This window comes from Pristiophorus japonicus, chromosome 2 (genome assembly GCF_044704955.1).
Source record: "Pristiophorus japonicus isolate sPriJap1 chromosome 2, sPriJap1.hap1, whole genome shotgun sequence".
In the NCBI taxonomy this organism is placed as follows: Eukaryota; Metazoa; Chordata; class Chondrichthyes; family Pristiophoridae; genus Pristiophorus; species Pristiophorus japonicus.
Window position 1 is genome coordinate 51708588 of NC_091978.1, and position 15300 is coordinate 51723887.

General features: G+C 45.8%; 1 pseudogene; it reads left to right on the plus strand.

The window, feature by feature from the left end:
* The window catches only part of LOC139228630 (zinc finger protein 850-like), an 83000-nt pseudogene that overhangs the window by 47449 nt on the left and 20251 nt on the right, over positions 1–15300 (plus strand).

The following is a 15300-nucleotide window of genomic DNA, read 5'->3' on the forward strand; positions in this document are numbered from 1 at the left end:
AGCCATTGACGCAAGTCTCTAGCAATAGCTATAGGTCCCCTTGGTCGCCCCACCCTCCTCTGCCGTCATCCTGGGGCTTGAGGTGGTTCTTCCTCCTCCTCCTCCTCTTTCCTCCCCCCCGCCCTCCCACCCCCCCCCCCCCCCCCAACCCCAGGAGGATCTTCAATGTCCAGTATCTGTCCCCTCATGATGGCCAAGTTGTGCAACATGCAGCACATGATAATGAACTGAGAGACGTGGTGAGGGGAGTATTGCAGTTAGCCTCCAGAGTGGCCCAGGCATCGGAAACACTGCTTTAAAATTGTTCTCTCTATGTTGCTCCGTGCCGTTATGTGGGACATATTGTACTGACGCTCTGCCTCAGTGCGGGGTTTGCATAAGGGGGTCATAAGCCAGGTAGCGAGCCCGTAACCTTTGTCCACGAGTAACCAGCTCTGCCCTTCTGACAGCTCCTGAAACATTGCAGATATAATGCAGGATGAAAGCATAATGGATGCTCCCAGGATATTTGGCATTCACTGCCATGAGATCGTCGCACACATTTAGGGAATGGGATCCTTTCCTGTTGCGGTAAACTTCGGAATCTTGCAAGGGTGCTCTCAAGGCGATGTAGTTATAGTCAATGGCACTCTGTACCCTGAAGAAGCTAGCAATTCTGGAGAACCCCACAGACCTGTCTCCCATTGCCTGTGTGGTCATAGGGAAAGTGGCATACAGTGCAGCAGTCACCTGACAAATGCAGTAATGGGTGGCGTGCTGCGAGATCGAGCATACGTCCCCAGTTGAAGTTTGAAATGATCCCGTAGCAAAGAAGGCACGTGCTGCTGTTACCTTTACTTCTACAGGTAGGGCAGTCCTCCTTCCATTTCTTGGCCATATGTCTGCCCTGATTAGTTGACAGATCTCAGTGATGACCTTTCTGAATCGCAGCCTGCGAAAGCAGTCTACCTCACTCAGTTGCAGGCATGAGCGCCTCTCCCTATAGACTCAGAGGGTAAGGCTGCCTCCCCATCAATCTGTCTCTCTGATAGCGATGTTGAATTATTCGTCACCTCTGCATGCCATGGCTCCAGTTGGGGTGGAGTGTAGATGTTTTCAGTATAAAGGGTGTCGCAGTTGTGTGAGGTGGGCTGGGTGCTCTTTGCTTTTCCATCATTGTTTATAGGTTTATATGTAACCTTTAGGGCTGCTGACCAAGGGCCGTGCGGCTCTTTGTTGGCCGGCGTGGACACGATGGGCCGAAATGGCCTCCTTCTGCGCTGTAAGTTTCTATGTATGGCCAACACCCTTATCACATCAGGCATACTAAAAATTGCACCCATTATTATTATTATTGCAGATAAATACTTAAATCACTGACACCTTTCCTCTCAGTTTTGCTCCACAAGGCTGGCTGACGCCCTAGATTGGACCACACCCTGATCTGTGTTTGTTTGTACAGTGATTTTCTTGGGTCACCTATGATAAATGGTCATTTCTAGCTTTCTGCTGTGTCTGTGCACAAAACATCCCGTTTTGGATGCTGACCGAGCTCAAGGCATGGGTTGAAGGAGTGCCGTCCGGGCAGGATCGCAAGCGTTGGCGAAAGTTGGAAACTGAGGATTTCACGGCAAAAAATGTTTGGATGGCAAAAAATGGTGCACAATCGTGGCGAAAATAGGGGCCTTTGCTTTTAAAGCTCTTCTCTCAATCACAACATTTAAAAGGACTTTTATCAGTGTGAACAAGCTGGTGTCCGGAGGTTGGATGACTGAGTGAATCAGCCCCAACGCACCTGAGCTGGACACCAGGCCCCGCCCCCTTGCTGAATCGCCATTGGTTGGAGGACCTGCTGCCAGCTCGCTCCGCCCACCTCCCTCTGGGTTCTTCCTATTGGTCCAAGCTCCCGTCTGTAAGTGCGGCTATTTGCTGCTGGGCAGGGCTGAGTCCGCTCCATTCACTTCAGTTTGAGGTTTTGTTCTGGAACTTTTCTTCAGCAGCATGATCTGATTGACAGGTGTGACAAGAATCCCACAAGCTCTACTTTTCAGGCCTTAAACAGAGGGGGCCGGTCAGCAGCTTGTTGGCCCAGAAATCCCGCTTTCTCCTTCCCGCAGGCGTTCGACTAGATTTTAGAGAAAAAATGCGCATCTACCTGAAGCTGCTGCTCCCGCTCGAGATCCCGGTCCACAGGCCTCCTCTCCCTGCGCATCACAGCGTGTGCACGTAGGGACATCAGTGAGCTGGAGTCACATGGCTCTGGGCAGCCAATCAAGGTACAGTATTTTCTCATTCCTAAGAATGGGAACTCCATAAGTTGGAGTTCCCATTATTATGAATATGAACCCCCCCCTCCTCCCAAACACCCAAAATAATAATAAAAAAATAGAAAACATACACTACATTTTAAGATTCATTTAAATTAAAGTTATTAATATCTTCAAAAAATTGGGATAAATTTTTTTTAAATTATGCCTTAAAATAAACTTACCGTAGTGGGGAGGGTTTTTAAACAATAAAATATGTTTTCATAACTTTATTTTAATATGTTTTTGTGTGTTTTAAAACACTTGCACCTGTAAAAGTAGGCTTTGCGCCTGTAAAAATAGGCTATGCGCCTGCTTTTATCAGGCGCAAGATTTTTGAGGACATTTGTTAGGGAAGATGCACGTAAATATCGCAATCTTGCCCAAGCAAATGTCCTTGCTCCCGAGATGTCTACGATCTGACAGATTGGAAAAGCCGGTTTTCAGCGCATGCGCATTGTGCGCTGAAAAATGACTTTTCTGATGCCTTCCCGGGTCCGTAGACACTTCTTACAGGCCTGGGACATTGGAATTTCTACCCGAATGAGTGCCCATGCCCCGGAGGTGTGAAGCTGCTGCAGTCCCGGGAGAAGATCTTGTGACGCCCCCCAGGCCTGTCTGTTCATTGATAGCAACACCCGGGCTCAGCCCCGTCCACTTGGTTGGAAGACCAACTGCCCGCTTGGTCCTCCAGCCCCACCCCCGCTCTTCCTATTGGTCTGGGGCTACCGTCAATCAGTCGGGCAGTGTGGGCTGAGCATGCACGTGTGGCTGTGGTGACTGGGCTGGGCAGAGGGAGTGGGTTAATAAATCCCAGGGGATGTGGGCTTCGCATACAGAGTGCGGGCCAAGGCCCAAGAGAAAACACACTGCATTATCCTCTTTACATCTCAGGTCCCGAACAAGAACCAACGAGTCTGGCGTCGGAGGGGGGCGTCAGCTGCGGGGCTTTCTCCCGGTGACAGGCCCGGGTCAACAGCCGCCATCTTGAGAGGCTCCGGGTGCAGCAGGGCGCATGCGCGGCCCCCTTGGGCAGGAACCAGGAGGAGAGAATGTTGGAAATTTCTATCCTGGACTCGGATGGCTTTTGTAAGCTCCTGTTAAAGGCTGTGAGAAGAGCACCATTTACAGACCGCAAACTCATACCAAACATCACATCAAGACCTGACACAGTTACTCCATTCATCAGGACCTGAATATCACTGACCTTTGAATGTGGAAGGAGAAATGTTTATTCCGTCTGTGAGAAAAGATTTCAAACATCAATGTGACTGGAAAAGCACCGAGATGCGCACACCGGAGTGAGAGTGTTCCAATGAACAAAATGTTGAATCATTGTGGGTGGATATTAGAGATAGTAAGGGGAAAAAGTCACTGGTGGGCGTAGTTTATAGGCCCCCAAATAATAACTTCACGGTGGGGCGGGCAATAATCAAGGGAATAATGGAGGCATGTGAAAAAGGAACGGCAGTAATCATGGGGGATTTTAACCTACATATCGATTGGTCAAATCAAATCGCACGGGGTAGCCTGAAGGAGGAATTCATAGAATGCATACGGGATTGTTTCTTAGAATAGTATGTTACAGAACCTACAAGGGAGCAAGCGATCTTAGATCTGGTCCTGTGTAATGAGACAGGAATAATAAACGATCTCCAAGTAAAAGATCCTCTCGGAATGAGTGATCACAGTATGGTTGAATTTGTAATACAGATTGAGGGTGAGGAAGTAGTGTTTCAAACGAGCGTACTATGCTTAAACAAAGGGGACTACAGTGGAATGAGGGCAGAGTTGGCTAAAGTAGACTGGAAACACAGACTAAACGGTGGCACAATTGAGGAACAGTGGAGGACTTTTAAGGAGCTCTTTCATAGTGCTCAACAAAAATATATTCCAGTGAAAAAGAAGGGCGGTAAGAGAAGGGATAACCAGCCTTGGATAACCAAGGAAATAAAGAAGAGTATCAAATTAAAAACCAATGCGTATAAGGTGGCCAAGGTTAGTGGGAAACTAGAAGATTGAGAAAATTTTAAACGACAGCAAAGAATGACTAAGAAAGCAGTAAAGAAAGGAAAGATAGATTACGAAGGTAAACTTGCGCAAAACATAACAGATAGTAAAAGCTTTTACAGATATATAAAACGGAAAAGAGTGACGAAAGTAAATGTTGGTCCCTTAGAAGATGAGAAGGGGGATTTAATAATGGGAAATGTGGAAATGGCTGAGACCTTAAACAATTATTTTGCTTCAGTCTTCACAGTGGAAGACACAGAAACCATGCCAGAAATTGCTGGTCACAGGAATGTGGGAAGGGAGGACCTTGAGACAATCACTATCACTAGGAGAGTAGTGCTGGACAGGCTAATGGGACTGAAGGTAGACAAGTCCCCTGGTCCGAATGAAATGCATTCCAGGGTATTAAAAGAGATGGCGGAAGTTATAGCAGATGCATTCGTTATAATCTACCAAAATTCTCTGGACTCTGGGGAGGTACCAGCGGATTGGAAAGCAGCAAATGTAACGCCTCTGTTTAAAAAAGGGGGAAGACAAAAGGCAGCTAACTATAGGCCGGTTATTTTAACATCTGTAGTGGGGAAAATGCTTGAAACTATCATTAAGGAAGAAATAGCGGGACATCTAGATAGGAATAGTGCAATCAAGCAGACGCAGCATGGATTCATGAAGGGGAAATCATGTTTAACTAATTTACTGGAATTCTTTGAGGATATAACGAGCATGGTGGATAGAGGTGTACTGATGAATATGGTGTATTTAGATTTCCAAAAGGCATTCGATAAGGTGCCACACAAAAGGTTACTGCAGAAGATAAAGGTACACTGAGTCAGAGGAAATGTATTAGCATGGATAGAGAATTGGCTGGCTGACAGAAAGCAGAGAGTCGGGATAAATGGGTCCTTTTCGGGTTGGAAATCGGTGGTTAGTGGTGTGCCACAGGGATCGGTGCTGGGACCACAACTGTTTACAATATACAGAGATGACCTGGAAGAGGGGACAGAGTGTAGTGTAAGAAAATTTGCAGATGACACAAAGATTAGTGGGAAAGCGGGTTGTGTAGAGGACACAGAGAGGCTGCAAAGAGATTTAGATAGGTTAAGCGAATGGGCTAAGGTTTGGCAGATGGAATACAATGTCAGAAAGTGTGAGGTCATCCACCTTGGGGAAAAAAAAACAGTAAAAGGGAATATTATTTGAATGAGGAGAAATTACAACATGCTGCGGTGCAGAGGGACCTGGGGATCCTTGTGCATGAATCCCAAAAAGTTAGTTTGCAGGTGCAGCAGGTAATCAGGAAGACGAATGGAATGTTGGCCTTCATTGCGAGAGGGATGGAGTACAAAAGTAGGGAGGTCCTTCTGCAACTGTATAGGGTATTGGTGAGGCCGCACCTGGAATACTGCGTGCAGTTCTGGTCACCTTATTTAAGGAAGGATATACTGGCTTTGGAGGGGGTACAGAAACGATTCACTAGGCTGATTCCGGAGATGAGGGGGTTACCTTTTGATGATAGATTGAGTAGATTGGGTCTTTACTCGTTGGAGTTCAGAAGGATGAGGGGTGATCTTATAGAACCATTTAAAATAATTAAAGGGATAGATAAGATAGAGGCAGAGAGGTTGTTTCCAATGGTCGGGGAGACTAGAACTATGGGGCACAGCCTCAAAATACGGGGGAGCCAATTTAAAACCGAGTTGAGAAGGAATTTCTTCTCCCAGAGGGTTGTGAATCTGTGGAATTCTCTGCCCAAGGAAGCAGTTGAGGCTAGCTCATTGAATGTATTCAAATCACAGATAGATAGATTTTTAACCAATAAGGGAATTAAGGGTTATGGGGAGCGGGCGGGTAAGTGGAGCTGAGTCCATGGCCAGATCAGCCATGATCTTGTTGAATGGCGGAGCAGGCTCGAGGGGCTACATGGCCTACTCCTGTTCCTAATTCTTATGTTCTTATGTTCAGTGCACTGATTGGAGAAAGAGCTTTAGCCAGTTACACAGCCTGAAAAAGCATTGCACCATTCACAGCGGGGAGAAACTGTAGACATGTTCTGTGAGTGTACGAGGTTTCAACTGATCATCCAACCTGGAGAGACTTGAGGACACCCGTGGCAATGTAGGAATTGTGGGAAGGGTTTCAATTACGTGTCTGAACTGGAAAGTCATTGACGCCTTCACCTGGGGAGAGGTCATTTACTTGCCCCGTGTGTGGGAAGGGATTCACTGATTCATCCAACTTGCTGACACATCAGCGAGTTGTCACAGGAGAGGCCATTCACTTGTTCCATGTGCGGGAAGGGATTCACTTATTCATCCGATCTTCTGAGACACCAGTGAGTTCATACACGAGAGAGGCCGTTCACCTGCTCTGTCTGTGGGAATGGACTCATCACAAACTCCACACACAGTGTGTTTGAAACAAATCTGATGTCTCCATGATAAGAGGACCAAAGGCACCCGTTCCTCCCAAGCATTCCACACTTGCCATACGTTATGTCTCAAATTACTCACATACTGGAGAGTCCCAAAATGTTACTCTGTGAATGAAATTGGTCCAATTCGCATTGAATGAATCAACACTAACTGCTTCCACCATCTCCATAGGAAGCCTGTCCCATAGATTGACCACTCACTCACTGAAATATTGTTTCCGCAGGTTGGATTTGAATTTACCCCCTTCAAGCATAGGCCATGTCCTCTGGTTCTACTGTTGGACAAGGTGAAATTAGTTGTTGTGCTCTGCATTATCAAGTCCCTTTAGAGTCCTAAAAACAGCAATCCTATCACCTCTCGACCTTCTCTTTCCCAGTGTGGACAGGGCCAGTTTACAGAACCTAGTCATTTTGGCTCAATACTCAGTTAGATTGTTACACAAACCCTGTTATGCTTCTTAAATTGCATTAAATTGACACGTCATAAAATCATAGAATGATACAGCACAGAAGGAGGCCATTCAGCCCATAGTGCCCGTACAGCTCTCCGAAAGAACCATCCAATGATGAGCAAAATACTACTAATGCTGAAAACTGAAAATGCTGGAAACGCTCAGCAGGTTAGGCAGCATCTGTGGAGGGAGAAATAGAGTTAACGTTTCAGGTCTGATCTTCCTCAGAACCTTTCATCATTGCATTATAATTTAATCTATTACTCACTCTGATTTAAACTTATATTGTGGTTATTAATGGCAAACTCTATTCTTTCCCCTGATCTCATTACAGGTTTCAACTAGCTGATTCTGTGGAATGCCTATCTGTAGGGAAGTTCCTGTTTGAGTTTCTAATTCAAACTAAACTTCTCTTTCCCATATTGCACATTATATCAGCCATTTTATGGCAATGCATTTTAGCCATGTTATGTTAATATATGTAAAGCCTAGTTCATTTACACATCTTTAAAAGTTTAACATAGGATTGTATTGAATATACAGCACAGAAACAGGCCATTCAGCCCAACCATTCCATGCTGGCGTTTATGCTCCATTCGAGCCTCCTCCTGTCTTTCCTCATTTAACTCTATCAGCATAACCCTCTATTTCCTTCTCTCTCATGGTTATCTAGCCTCCCCTTAAATGCATCGATACTATTTGCTTTAACCGATCCCTGTGCTGGAGTGTTCCACATTCTCACCACTCTCTGGGTAAAGGCAATTTTTCTGAATTCCCTATTTGATTTTTAGTGGGAGAACAAGTTGATCAATTTGTTTAAAAATTTTATCCTCGGTTTTATAAATGGGGTGTCACGTACAAATCATGGATTTGGCTGCATTAAGAATATTGTCAAGTTTTGGGGCATTTTACTCTGGGACAGATGTTAAGGCCATGGAGAGAGGCTGCAGAAGAGATTCACTGAGATGATACCACGGACAAGAGGCTTTAGTTATGTGGAGAGAGATTAGAGAAACTGGGGCTCATTTGATTCGAACAAAGAAGGATAAGAGATGAGGGCACCTAGTGTCAGCATCAAACTATCTCCAAACAGGTACAGCACGGGTTAGATACAGAGTAAAGCTCCCTCTACACTGTTCCATCAAACACTCCCAAGGCAAGAGCAGCATGGCTTGGATACAGAGTAAAGCACAGCCACCTTCCCTGACTGATCTGTCTAGCAAAGCTGATGCCTATAGTAGCACCCCAGCAACAACTTGCATTTACATAGCTCCTTTAACGTAGTAAAACGTTCCGAGATGCTTCACAAGAGTGTAATCAGTCAAAAACTGACACCGAGCCAAAGAAGGAGACATTACGGAAGATGATCAAAAGCTTGGTCAAAGATCGTCGAGTCTCGGCAATTGAAGGTACAGCCACCAATGGTAGAGTGAAGGAAGTGGGGGTTGCACAAGAGGCCAGAGTTAGAGGAGCGCAGAGGTCCCAAAGGGTTGTAAGGCTGGAGGATGAGAATTTTAAAGGCTGAAGCCACCAAAATAGAAAGCAGTCTCCCCACAGACTGTGACTCACTACTAACAGGAATTATCTTACTTTAACTACTAAAGGTGCCGAGAGGTGTAACATTGTACATGTGTCAGTCTTTGGCTCAGTTGGTAGCATCCTTGCCTCTGAGTCAGAAGGGTTGTGGGTTTAAGTACCACTGCAGATACTTCAGCACATGAATCTAGGCACTCTAGTGCAGTACTGAGGGAGCACTGCATTGTTGGAGATATCGATGAGATGTTAAACTGAGGTCCCATCTGCTCTCTCGGGTGGACGTAAAAGATCTACTTCGAAGAAGAGCCGGGGAGTTATCCCCCGTGTCCTGGCCAATATTTTGATCAGCCATCACCTTATTGAATGGCGGAGCAGGCTCGAGGGGCCATATGGCCTACCCCTGCTCCTATTTCTTATGTTCTTATTCATCCATCAATCAACATCACTAAAAAAATTATCTGGTAGTCATCATATTTTTTTGTGGCATTTTGCTGTATGCAAAATGACTGTCGCGTTTCCTACATTACAACTGTGACTTGAAGATGGTCACGATTACGGCGTCTCTGAGATCCCTGGCATGCAATCCTCCTTCCAAATAAGAGAAATGAGTTCATGTATTCACCCCAATAGTGCTTTTCCACCATGTTTCAGTGCTTCAGTGGGGATTCCATCTGCACCTGAGGCCATGCTGTTCTTCAGTTGTCGGATGGCTTTTTCAACCTTATGCTGGGCTGGGGTTGTACTAAGGTGGTGGCAGGTAGTATGCTGCGGGAAAGGGGACAAGTCCAATTGTGCACAATGCTCGATCAGCTCTGATGGATGGGCCACATTGTCCGCATACCTGATATGAGACTCCCAATTCAAGCACTCTACTCGGAGCTCCGACATGGCAAACGAGTCTGAGGTGGGCAGAGGAAATGCTTCAAGGACTGCTTCAAGGACTTCCTCAAGGCCTCTTTGAAAAAGTGCTAAATCTCCTCTGACACCTGGGAATCCCTGGCCCAAGACCGCTCAAAGTGGAGGAGAAGAATCCTAGAAGGCCCCGAACACCTCGGGTCTCTTCGCCGGGAGCAAGCGCAAACTGCGGAAGGAGCGCACGACAACCCAAGCACCCCAACCAACCGGCCCTTCAACCAACATCCCTTCAACCACAGTCTGCCCCAACTGTGACAGACTGTAGGCTCTGCATCGGACTCATCAGTCACCTGAGAACTCATTTATAGTGTGGAAGCAAATTATCCTCGACTCTGAAGGGCTGGCTAAGAAGAATAACTGTGACTACACTTCAAAAAGTACTTCATTGGCTGTACAGTGCTTTGGGTCGTCCAGGTGGTCGTGAAAGGCACTCTATAAATGCAAGTCTTTCTTTCTCTAAATATCACAAACAGATGCATAATGAGGAGAAATCAATCCCTGTACCTTTTAATTAACAGCGACATGGAAAGAGGGAAATAAATGGCCCCTGGTCCACTTGGCACTGGAGTGTCTGAAACTCATAATCAGAACTCCAGGGAAACACAATACATAACATGGCGGATGCTCTTACCCAGAGTGCTCCATCAACAGGGGCGCAATGCGCAGGCATGGTCGGGCTGGTCCCCGAAGACCGTCTTCCTGCGTGGAGCATGCGCGGTGCACGTCCCCCCCTGCCGAGACTGAACGGGGCGAGCACAGCCTCAGCAACACTGAGTGCAGGTCTCAGGCTCCGAGTCAGAGCCGCCAGGCCCGGTGAACGTGCGGCCAGGGCCCCGGCATCAGGAAACCCAGGGGGCAGCGCCTGCCCCATACAAGGAAAACAACAGCTTGCATTTATACAGCAGGCCTAGCAATTCGGGCCGCTCTGTACCGGGGTGGGTCGCTGGATACGGAAGTCGGTCCCTGGCCTCTTGTGTAGGTCTGCTTGTTGCATCAGTTTGAGCTGTAGTGGAGATGAAGGAGAAGTTGTTGTGTTTAACCCCCAGTACTACTGTGATAATTCTTGATGCCCTCACAACACACACAGACTCCAAGCTGGCTGTTAACTCAGGAACTTGTCAGGTGACCTGTCCTCTTTATTATAGACAGCATTAGTTGCATTACCACAGTAGTCCACTAGATGGAACTATATATTACACTTCTCCCTTAATGAAGAAGTAATTGTAACAAACAGTCATCATACATAACTTGCATTCATAACAAAAGATATGGACTTATTTTGCCATATTTACAAATCAAACGTAACCACTTGTTTTCTGTTTCGAAGAGGATATCTTCACTCTCGAACAGAACATCCCAAACATAGTGTCAAACTTAGACTTATTCTCGGCTGAACCTGAGGAGAATTTGTCTCAAAGGGATGCCCTTGATCTACATTTGAACTCTCTTCAACTTCAGACTGTTTGTCTGCTTGACTCGGACTCAGACTTAAATTCGGAATTTCTCTTGGACTTGTTTCTAGTACATTTGATGTAGGATATGCTACTGGTACTCTACTTGTAACAAAACTATCTGAGGAGTCAGCAATAGAAACATAGAAATTTACAGTGCAGAAGGAGGCCATTTCGGCCCATCGTGTCGACGTCAGCCAACAAAGAGCCGCACAGCCCTCGGTCAGCAGCCCTGAAGGTTACATATAAACCTATGAACAATGGCAGAAAGGTAAAGAGCACCCAGCCCAACCAGTCCACCCCACACAACTGCGACACCCCATACACTGAAACATTCTACACTCCACCCCAACCGGAGCCATGTAATCTCCTGGGAGAGGCAAAAACAGATTAAAAACCCAGGCCAATTTGGGGAAAAAAATCTGAGAAAATTCCTCTCTGACCCATCCGGGTGATCGAAACTAGTCCAGCAGATCACCCTGTCCGTATTCGATTCCCTGCAGTACTTGCCATCATATCTGCGGCGGCCAACAAGACGTCATCCAGTCTAATCCCAATTACAAGCTCTAGCTCCGTAACTCTGCAGGTTACGGCACTTTAAGTGCCCATCCAACCCTCTTTTAAATGTGGTGAGGGTTTCTGCATCCACCACTCTTCCAGGCAGTGAATTCTAGATCCCCACAATCCTCTGCGTAAAGAAGCCTCCCCCCACCCCACCCGCCTCAAATCATCTCTAAACCTTTCACTAACCACCTTAAAACTATGTCCCCTCATAATAGACCACTCCACCAATGGAAATAGGCTCTTGCTATCCACTATATCCAGGCCCCTCAATATTTTGTACACCTCAATGAGGTCTCCTCTCAACCTCCCCTGTTCCAATGAGAACAAACCCAGGCCATCCAATCTGTCCTCATAACTAAGATTCTCCATTCCAGGCAGCATCCTAGTAAATCTTCTCTGCTTCCTCTTAAGAGCAATCACCTCCTTCCTATAATACGGTGACCAGAACTGCACACAGTGCTCCAGCTGTGGGCTAACCAAAGTATTATACAACTATTTACAATCTATATTATCGACTTGGAAAAAGGGACTGGGGGAAATGTAGTCAAGTTTGCTGACAATACAAAGATGGGAGGAAAAGCAATGTGTGAAGAGAACACAAAAAATCTGCAAAAGGACGTGGACAGGCTAAGTGAGTGGGCAAAAATTTGGCAGATGAAGTATAATGTTGGGAACTGTGAGGTCATGCATTTTGGCAGAAAAAAAATCAAAGAGCAAGTTATTATTTAAATGGAGAAAGATTGCAAAGTGCCGCAATACTGCGGGGCCTGGGGGTACTTGTGCATGAAACACAAAAGGATAGTATGCAGGTACAGCAAGTGATCAGGAAGGCCAATGGTATCTTGGCCTTTATTGCAAAGAGGATGGAGTATAAAAGCAGGGCAGTCTTGCGACAGCTATATAAGGTATTGATGAGGCCACACCTGGAATACTGCATGCAGTTTTGGTTTCCATATTTACGAAAGGATGTACTTGCTTTGAAGGCAGTTCAGAGAAGGTTCACTAGGTTGATTCCGGGGATGAGGGGATTAATTTATGAGGACAGGTTGAGTAGGTTGGGCCTCTACTCATTGGAATTCAGAAGAATGAGAGGTAATCTTATCGAAATATATAAGATTATGAGGGGGCTTGACAAGTTGGATGTAGAGAGGATGTTTCCACTGATGGGGGAGACTAGAAACATAGAAACATAGAAAATAGGTGCAGGAGTAGGCCATTCGGCCCTTCTAGCCTGCACCGCCATTCAATGAGTTCATGGCTGAACATTCAACTTCAGTACCCCATTCCTGCTTTCTCGCCATACCTCTTGATCCCCCTAGTAGTAAGGACCTCATCTAACTCCTTTTTGAATATATTTAGTGAATTGGCCTCAACAACTTTCTGTGGTAGAGAATTCCACAGGTTCACCACTCTCTGGGTGAAGAAGTTCCTCCGCATCTCGGTCCTAAATGGCTTACCCCTTATCCTTAGACTGTGACCTCTGGTTCTGGACTTCCCCAACATTGGGAACATTCTTCCTGCATCTAACCTGTCTAACCCCGTCAGAATTTTAAATGTTTCTATGAGGTCCCCTCTCATTCTTCTGAACTCCAGTGAATACAAGGCCAGTTGATCCAGTCCCGCCATCCCGGGAATCAGTCTGGTGAACCTTCGCTGCATGATCTTAGAATAAGGGGCCACCCATTTAAAACAGAGATGAGGAGAAATTTCTTCTCTCAGAGGGTTGTAAATCTGTGGGATTCGCTGCCTCAGACAGCTGTGGAAGCTGGGACATTGAATAAATTTAAGACAGAAATAGACAGTTTCTTAAATGTTAAATGGATAAGGGGTTATGGGAACCGGGCAGGTAAGTGGAGCTGAGTCCATGATCTTATTGAATGGTGGAGCAGGCTCGAGGGGCGTATGGCCTACTCCTGTTCCTACTTCTTATGTTCTTAAGCATAACCTCCCTGGGGGTTCAACTAATATGGCAGGTGGATGGGAACCTATGCAAGGTGAAGAGGGAAGTAGAATGGGGGCAGCAGCAAAAGATAGAAAGAAGAAAAGTAAAAGTGAAGGGCAGAGAAACCCAAGGCAAAAAGCAAAAAGGGCCACATTACAGCAAAATTCTAAAGGGGCAAAAGGTGTTAAAAAGACAAGCCTGATGCTCTGTGCTTCAATGCTAGGAGTATTCGGAATAAGGTAGACGAATTAACTGCGCAGATAGCAGTTAATGGATCTGATGTAATTGGCATCACAGAGACATGGCTCCAGGGTGACCAAGGTTGGGAACTCAACATCCAGGGGTATTCAACATTTAGGAAGGATAGACAGAAAGGAAAAGGAGGTGGGGTGGCATTGCTGGTTAAAGAGGAAATTAATGCAAGAGTAAGGAAGGATGTTAGCTTGGATGATGTGGAATCTGTATGGGTGGAGCTACGGAATACCAAAGGGCAGAAAGCGCTAGTGGGAGTTGTGTACAGACCACCAAACAGTAGTAGTGAGGTTGGGGACAGCATCAAACAAGAAATTAGGGATGCGTGCAATAAAGGTATAGCAGTTATCATGGCCGACTTTAATCTACATATTGATTGGGCTAGCCAAACTGGTAGCAATACGGTGGAGGAAGATTTCCTGGAGTGTACTAGGGATGGTTTTCTAGACCAATATGTCGAGGAACCAACTAGAGAGCTGGCCATTCTAGACTGGGTGATGTGTAATGAGAAAGGACTAATTAACAATCTTGTTGTGCGAGGACCCTTGGGGAAGAGTGACCATAATATGGTAGAATCCTTTATTAAGATGGAGAGTGACACAGTTAATTGAGAGACTAGGGTCCTGAACTTAAGGAAAGGTAACTTCGATGATATGAGACGTGAATTGGCTAGAATAGACTGGCAAGTGATACTTAAAGGGTTGACAGTGGATAGGCAATGGCAAACATTTAAAGCTCACATGGATGAACTGCAACAATTGTACATCCCTGTCTGGAGTAAAAATAAAACGGGAAAGGTGGCTCAACCGTGGCTAACAAGGGAAATTAAGGATAGTGTTAAATCCAAGGAAGAGGCATATAAATTGGCCAGAAAAAGCAGCAAACCTGAGGACTGGGAGAATTTTGTAACACAGCAGAGGAGGATAAAGGATTTAATTAGGAGGGGGAAAATAGAGTATGAGAGGAAGCTTGCTGGGAACATACAAACTGACTGCAAATGCTTCTATAGATATGTGAAGAGAAAAAGATTAGTGAAAACAAACGTAGGTCCCTTGCAGTCAGATTCAGGTGAATTTATAATGGGGAACAAAGAAATGGTGGACCAGTTAAACAAATACTTTGCTTCTGTCTTCACGAAGGAAGACATAAATAACCTGCAGGAAATACAAGAGGACCGAGAGTCTAATGAGAAGGAGGAACTGAAGGAAATCCTTATTAGGCGGGAAATTGTGTTAAGGAAATTGATGGGATTGAAGGCCAATATATCCCCGGGGCCTGATAGTCTGCATCCCAGAGTACTTAAGGAAGTAGCCCTCGAAATAGTGGATGCATTGGTGATCATTTTTCAACAGTCTGTCGACTCTGGATCGGTTTCTATGGACTGGAGGGTAGCTAATGTAACACCACTTTTTAAGAAAGGAGGGAGAGAGAAAACGGGTAATTATAGACCGGTTAACCT